Source organism: Elephantulus edwardii, unplaced genomic scaffold (assembly GCF_000299155.1).
Source record: "Elephantulus edwardii isolate Elephantulus edwardi_28Jun2011 unplaced genomic scaffold, EleEdw1.0 scaffold00729, whole genome shotgun sequence".
Lineage (NCBI taxonomy): Eukaryota > Metazoa > Chordata > Mammalia > Macroscelidea > Macroscelididae > Elephantulus > Elephantulus edwardii.
Window position 1 is genome coordinate 6535 of NW_006400479.1, and position 7018 is coordinate 13552.

A 7018-nucleotide genomic window follows, 5' to 3' on the forward strand; every position below is an offset into this window, starting at 1 on the left:
GGAAAACACCACGAGGAGCAGCTGCCTTCTCATTCTTCCCAAGGACAGGCTTTGTGAGGGAATCAAACACCAAGAGAACTTATATTTCAGCTAGTCTATTTTTTTTCCCTCCCTCAAACACACTGCTTTTACTTTTGGTTAATCTTTCATATAACTCTAACTCTGTAGTAGTAAACAAATATAGGAGCACAAAACATTCAGAAAATGTTATCAGTCAGTAGTTCTGAACTGTCACAGGAGTCACACAGTGGGAGCCGAGGTCACTCTTATCTTAAGAACATGCAGCTCACTCCCAGTGGCATCCACGCTCTGACAGTAGAAAGGCAATGGTGAGGCTTATTTTGTGCAAAGTGTATTTACCTGAAAACACCTTCTTTTTCTTTCTTGGCCCTCCCCCCCCCCCACAAATGGTTCATGCTCTTTCTTTCTTTTTTCTTCATTAAGAGTGCAATAAGAGCCAAAGGGGCGTTTCATTACCAAAATCAAACTATCTATATATAGCATCCATTTCTTGGTAAACATTGCAGGTAGATTCCCTCAGAATTAGTAAGTCATCTAAAATTCTTTTTTATTATTATTATTTTTAAAAATTTTTTTGTCATCTAAAATTCTTAAGAAAAAGTATCCCACTTGCACACTCAAAGCACAAGCTTAGAGTTCACAGTACAAGGCTCTGTGGTATAAAGTGCCTATGAGTAGCTTCCCATCATATACTGTGGCCACAGAACTTCCCTGAAGAACAGATCCATTGTTGGCATAAACTGTTGTCACTGTGAATTTCTCAGTCAGAATATTCTGGATACGGAGGAGAACCTCAGATGAAGGAGGATTGTTGGGATCATACATGAAGAGCTTCTGGCCATTGGAATGGCAGTGGACCCAGATGTCCCCAGAGGAAGGATCTGTAGATAAATTATCCACCAGTGTATCCAACTTGAGCACCTTCAGCTGAGTTAAATTCATACTAGGGTGTTTTTCAAAAACATGAATTTCATGAGCCAATATATCAGCAACGTAGATGTACTTCTTATCAGGTGAAATACTGATCCCACTTGCTAAATCAAATCCTTCAGCCACGACTTTAACTTCATTTGGACTATAGTAGATAACATTTGCCCAGTGTAAGTTTAAGTATGTTTCAAAATACTTTAAGAAAGTATCAGAGAAATAGTGGTCATTGTTGGCACAGAAATGTGTAGGTCCAACAGCTACAAGATCATTCACACTTGGAAGTTCATGTTCGAAGGTTTTGATATGCAAAAGAGAGTTGTCTTCTTCTATATATTTAAAAATTTCCACTGTATTCTTGAATTCCGTTGGTTAACGACAAAGAGATAAACTGTGTCATCGTCATCTATAAAAGTGCTGATGCCATGTAGATTAAATGAAGCAAAATTAAAGCCTCTGCGGATTCTTGATTTTAATGCCCGCGTGTTTGTTTTTTTTTTCTTTTAGATCCATCATTAGAATCCCTCCAGTTTTATCTGGTGTGAAGCTGTGAAATCCAGGAAACTTTAGACCTATTTTAAAATGAATGAATAATGGGCTTGGAGATCAGATCCCTTCTACTTCAGATTAATTCCACACTGAAGAAAGCCAGGCCATTAGGAAGAATGTCGATATCTTCAGAGCCAGCTTCGATTCCTTTAATCAGATGGTAGTATGGGGAATCAACAGATTCTAGCTCCCGAGAGGTTTAAGTCGATTTCTGAGCGCCAGGAACCTCTCGCCCAGGAGCGCCAGCGATATCCCCAGGAGGCTCACGGCCACCAGCCGCCCCATGGCGCGGGAGGGAGCCGGGACGTGGCCTCGTTGGGCCTGGGCGGGCCTCACGCTGGGTGATGCCCTCCTACCCGGGAATCCGGCGCCGGCCGGGGCTCCGCCCACTCCCCAACCTCAAATATGATTTTGTGAATATATTTTTTCTCCAACTGTGATTTGCCTATTTGCGTCTTTAATGATATCATTTGATAAAATGTTCGATATCGATATAGGCAAGTTACCATTTCTCTGTTTTGCATTTCTTTTTCCTGGCCCTGTTAATACATCTTTGCCTATCACTAGTCAGAAGAGCACTTTACAGCTTTGACTTATGATTCATCTTACAAAAACTTTCGTGTGTATAATGTCCACAGAAATAAAACTTTTAAACCCTAATATGTATCTCTAAATATCCCAATACTAGTTTTTTAAACGTTCCCTGTCCCCTGATGAACTACATTAATTGAAAACAAATTGCCATACACTCGAAAACAAATTGTTATAAACACGAGTCTGTTTCAGGTTTCTCTAACTGTCCATTTATTTCTTTGTGTTCCTTGATCCCACTGTTTCTCTATCAAAGTTGATAACTAAATCTCAAAGTCAGGTAGTGAATGTACTCCAGATATATTCTTCTTTTTTACTGATATAATGTTAATAAATTTTGAAATATGTAAAACATTAATGCAACTATCTTGTAGACTGATTCACTGTAGGACAATCTGTCTCACATGTACCCCTTAGGTGTATGGATGGATCCTATCACTTCTTCTATGTGATTGTTGTTATGTGCCATCAAGTCGCCTGCAACTCATAGTGACCCCACCCTATCCTAAGCCCATCTCACTGACTTCGACACAACTATCCCCATTACTCCAGTTACAGTGTCAATCCATCTCATCTGGAGTCTTCCTCTACAATGCTGTCCCTCTACCCTTCCGAGCATGATATCCTTCCCCAAGGACTGGTCCCTTCTGTCCATGTGCTCAAAACATGTGAGATGGAGCTTCAAAATCCTTTTCTCCAAGGAGCAAGTTGATTTCATCCTCTCCAGACAAACCTGTTTGTTCTCTTGGCAGTCTATGGTATGCTCAAGACTCTTCTCCACAACTTCAAGGCATTGATTCTTCAGTCATCTTTAGTCATTGTCCAACTATCAAAGGCATAGCAAGTAATTGTGAAAACCATGTCCTGGATCAAATGCACCCTAATCTCTAGATTGACATTGTTGCTCCTCAGCACTCTAGAGAGGTCCCTAAGAGGGGATTTTCCTGATGCAATTTGTCTTTTCAATTCCTGACTGCTGGTGCCAAGAGTATTGATTGTGGAGTTGAGCAAGCTGTAACTGTTAACAACTTCAGTCTCTTCTCCATGTATTATGGTGCCACCAGTTGGCTAGGTAGTGAGAACCTTTGTTTTTTTATGTTGAGCTTCAATCCATACTGAAGACTGCAGACCTTGATCTTCTGCAGCAAATGCTTTAGGTCCTCTTCAGTTTCAGCAAACAAGGTTGTGTCATCTGCTTAATGCAAGTTGCTGATGAGCCTTCCTCCAATCCTGATGCCACATTCCTCCTTATAAAGGCTTCCAGAATTATCTGTTTCATATATAGATTGAAAAGATATGGAGACAGGATGCATCCCTGACAGTCTTTTCCTGATCTAGAACCCTGCAGTGTTTCCTCCCTCTGTTCTCATGATTGATTCCTGGTCTGAGTATAGGTTTCCCATGAGCAAAATCAAGTGTTCTGTAATTTCTATTCTTCTCAAGGTTAGACAAAATTTGTTGTGATATCTTAAAAAGAAAAGGACAGATAAATGCACACATGTGCGGAAGATGGAAGTCAATGAACACCGAGATTGTACTGATTTGCTTCCCTAGGTCAAATACAGCCTTCCATATGTATTGCATCTATCTCAACGTCAAGAAAACAAAAATTCTTACCACTAAATCTATAGCCAGCATCACAATAGATGGAGAAAAGATTGAAGTTGTCAATCTTACTTGGATCCACAATCAACATCCGTGGCACCAGCAGTCAGGATATCAGGAAAGTGTGCAGTCAGGGACCTCTCCAAATTATTGAGAAGCAATGACGTCAGTTTGAGTATTAAGGTGCATCTGATTCAGGCCGTGGTCTTTGCAATTACTTGTTATACATCAGTGAGCTGGAAAATGACTAAGGATGGCAAGAAGAATCGAGGCCTTTGAGTTGTGGTGCTGGAGAAGAGTCTTGAACATACCACTAACCGCAAGAAAACAAATAAGTCTGTCTTGGAGAGGGTGAAACCAAGTTTCCTTGGAGGTAAGGATTTTGAAGATATCTCACATACTTTGGGCACGCCGCCAGGAGAGACCCGTCCTTGGGGAAAGAAGACCCCGGACGAAATGGATTAATACAGTAACTGGGTCAATGGGATTAGGTGTGTAAGTAAGCGAGACCAGCTCAGAGTTCAGAGCTGCTGTGCATAGGGTGGCTATGGGTCACAGGTGACTCAATGACCCAACACAACAACAAAATCTGACAAGTTAGGTTGCTTTCTGTCATATGCTAAAGTAACAGTTTGGCATTAACAGTTGAAAGAATTAAGGACTTAAAAAAGAGACTTGGATAAATTTCTTATGTTTTTCTGCAGAGATGGTGTTGAGTGAGTGTCTGTTATATAACTGAAAATAATTTTCTTTCACCGTTGTGGTTTAAGCATTTCACTTTGATCTTTTAATGCTTTCGTGTAGTGGTATCTCCTTTATTTTATACTGTTGCCTAATGTAAGCTTCCTTCTGAGACTTATCTTTGTGTGCTTGTCTTCTAAAGACAACCTTTGAAATCCCTTTGGGAACTCTTCCCTCGCCCTCGCCTTCCTCCTCCCCCTCCCGATCTCCCTCAGTGGATTCTTTCCTATACTAATCCTTGGGGTGATAGCGACTGTAGGCGTTGGTGCTTCAGTGGTAGAATTCTCGCCTCCCACGCGAGAGACCCGGCTTCAATTCCCGGCCAATGCAGCTTTATGACTAACTCCAGTTTTCTCTCTCTAGCTCTCCCTCTAACTATTCTCCCACGGGAGTATAGACTAACCAATCTTAGCCAATCACCGGCATCTAAGTACACCAGAGGCATGTGGTTTAGTGATTAGGAATTACTCTGGCAACACTAGGATTTGTAGTTCGGCTCCAGCAACCACTCTGTGTTAGGAGGAGTGAAAGTTATTTTATTTTCCGCTATACACCCGTCACCCATTTTGGTCGCAGTAGCTCCATGTGGAAGCCCCTCGGTTTAGGTCCCCAGTTGTTCATGGAAGGAGCGTGGTGCCGCAGTGCATTTCCTATGGGGCTGTTAATTGAAAAAAAACAAAAAACAAAACAAAACTGGAACTCACAGTGGTTAAGCCAATTTCCATTCATAATGACCGTCCATAGGGTCTCTGAGATAGTAAATCTTACCTGAGAAGACTGCTCTTCTTTCTCCTCTGGTGCAGATTTTGATTGTGAAGAAGAGAATGAGGATGAGCGAAGTCAGGTCTCCGCCCGGCCTTTACCGTAGTGCAAACACAAATCACAAAAGAAACGCTTTAGGTTTTTGGCTTTTTTTTTTAAATTAAAATATTTTATTAGTGAATTCATGTTCAACATTGAAAAAAGTTTTCAAGGATACCCATAGCTCTAAACATGTTTATGTTTTAATCACTATTTATCCTGCCCTCAGAGATACAGGTGATTAGTGAATACAAAGCATAGTAGAAAAAGTGTTATGAAAAGTATGTTGGGTTTTTTTTGGTTTTCTTTTCTTAATATTTTTTATTTTATTATTTTTTGTGCATGTACCGTTAAATCAGATCTGACTGGTACAGGAGGAAATGGTCCCTCCTTCTCCGGCAGAGCATTTGGTACACTTTAGTTTTAAAAATTTCAGAGATTCTACGTCCCTGGGTGGGCTCGAACCACCAACCTTTCGGTTAACAGCCGAACGCGCTAACCGATTGCGCCACAGAGACCAGATGGTTAGTCACGTTAACAAATACTCAATACTTTGTATTCACAGGAACGAACCACTGTGCGTTTTCCCACAATTGCACAAGTTCCATAGTCTCCTAAGAGCGCCACTCGTGAGAAAGCGAACACCGTTATTCCTCATCTTTGAAACTTGGGCTTTGGGGGATCCAGAATGGCCTTAACTCCTCATTGACACTCCCCTGACTGCGAAGCCAACTACTCAGGAGACTCCAGGGTCTGGGAGCCCCGCCTGAGCCGAATGGGTCCCTAACACGGTGCCCAGACACGGTCTCCGCGCGCGCTGCAGCGCCCCCTGCTGGGCGGGGGTCTGTAGGGCGGGAGCGGGGAAATGGGGGGAAGGGCGATGAAGGAGAGCGAAGGAGGACAGGGAGGAGGACCGAGAGGGTCCTCCAGGGGCAAGACACAAACTAGATCCTGGGGAGAAGAAAATGGTTTTTGGTATGTTGCAGGATGTGGAGGTTGACACAGAAGTGGGTATGAAGGGGAGAAAAAGCCCAGCCCCCAAATGTTAGCCAGGAATATTGTTGCTTTCAGCTGTGGAGTCCGTTCAGACTTCTAGAGAATCCACCCAGGAACTTCCCAGAAGAGCCACTGACGAGCTGCTGAGGAAAAAGTTCCACCCACCAAATCGGACTCAGGATGTAGGCTCTGTCAAAAGGGGTCGCTGTGAGTCAGAATAGATTCTATGGCAATCAACAACAGATAATTATTTTCATTTGGAATGGAAAGAAGCCCCAAATAAGCAAAGCACTCCATAAAAATAGAAACAAGGTAGGAGGCATCTCACTCCCTGATTTCAAGTCCTATTACACTGCCTTGGTGGTCAAGACAGCATGGTACTGGTACAATGACAGACACAGATCAATGGAATAGAATTGAGAAACCGGAAATCAATCCATCTACCTATGGTCAACTGATTTTTGACAAGGAGATGAAATCAGTTAAGTGGGGGAAACGACAGCCTTTTAAACAAATGGTGCTGGCAAAATTGGAAAACTATCTACAGACAAATCAGGCAAGATCCACATCTCAGTCTATACTCAAAAACCAACTCACAGTGGGTCATGGACCTAGAACTAAAACCAAGGACTATAAACTTCATTTTTAAAAAAGTTTGGAAGAACTCCAGAAGTCCTAATCCACAACATGAACAGTCTTTCAAGCATCCTGAAAAACCTACAACAAGGAGAGGACAAAATGGATGAATGGGACTTTCTAAGAATCAAATCCCTATGCACATCCAAAA

At 42.1% G+C, this 7018-nt stretch overlaps 2 non-coding genes and 1 pseudogene across 2 annotated transcripts; 1 reads left to right on the forward strand and 2 right to left on the reverse strand.

Moving 5' to 3' along the window:
• Positions 1-651: 651 nt before the first annotated feature.
• On the reverse strand, positions 652-1782 carry LOC102856878 (annotated as a pseudogene).
• Positions 1783-4693: 2911 nt separating this feature from the next.
• TRNAG-CCC lies at positions 4694-4764 on the forward strand. The gene has a single exon. It is a non-coding gene; the product is annotated as a tRNA-Gly (tRNA).
• A 915-nt stretch (positions 4765-5679) lies between these two features.
• Positions 5680-5753, reverse strand: TRNAN-GUU. Its single transcript has one exon. It is a non-coding gene; the product is annotated as a tRNA-Asn (tRNA).
• Positions 5754-7018: the final 1265 nt, after the last annotated feature.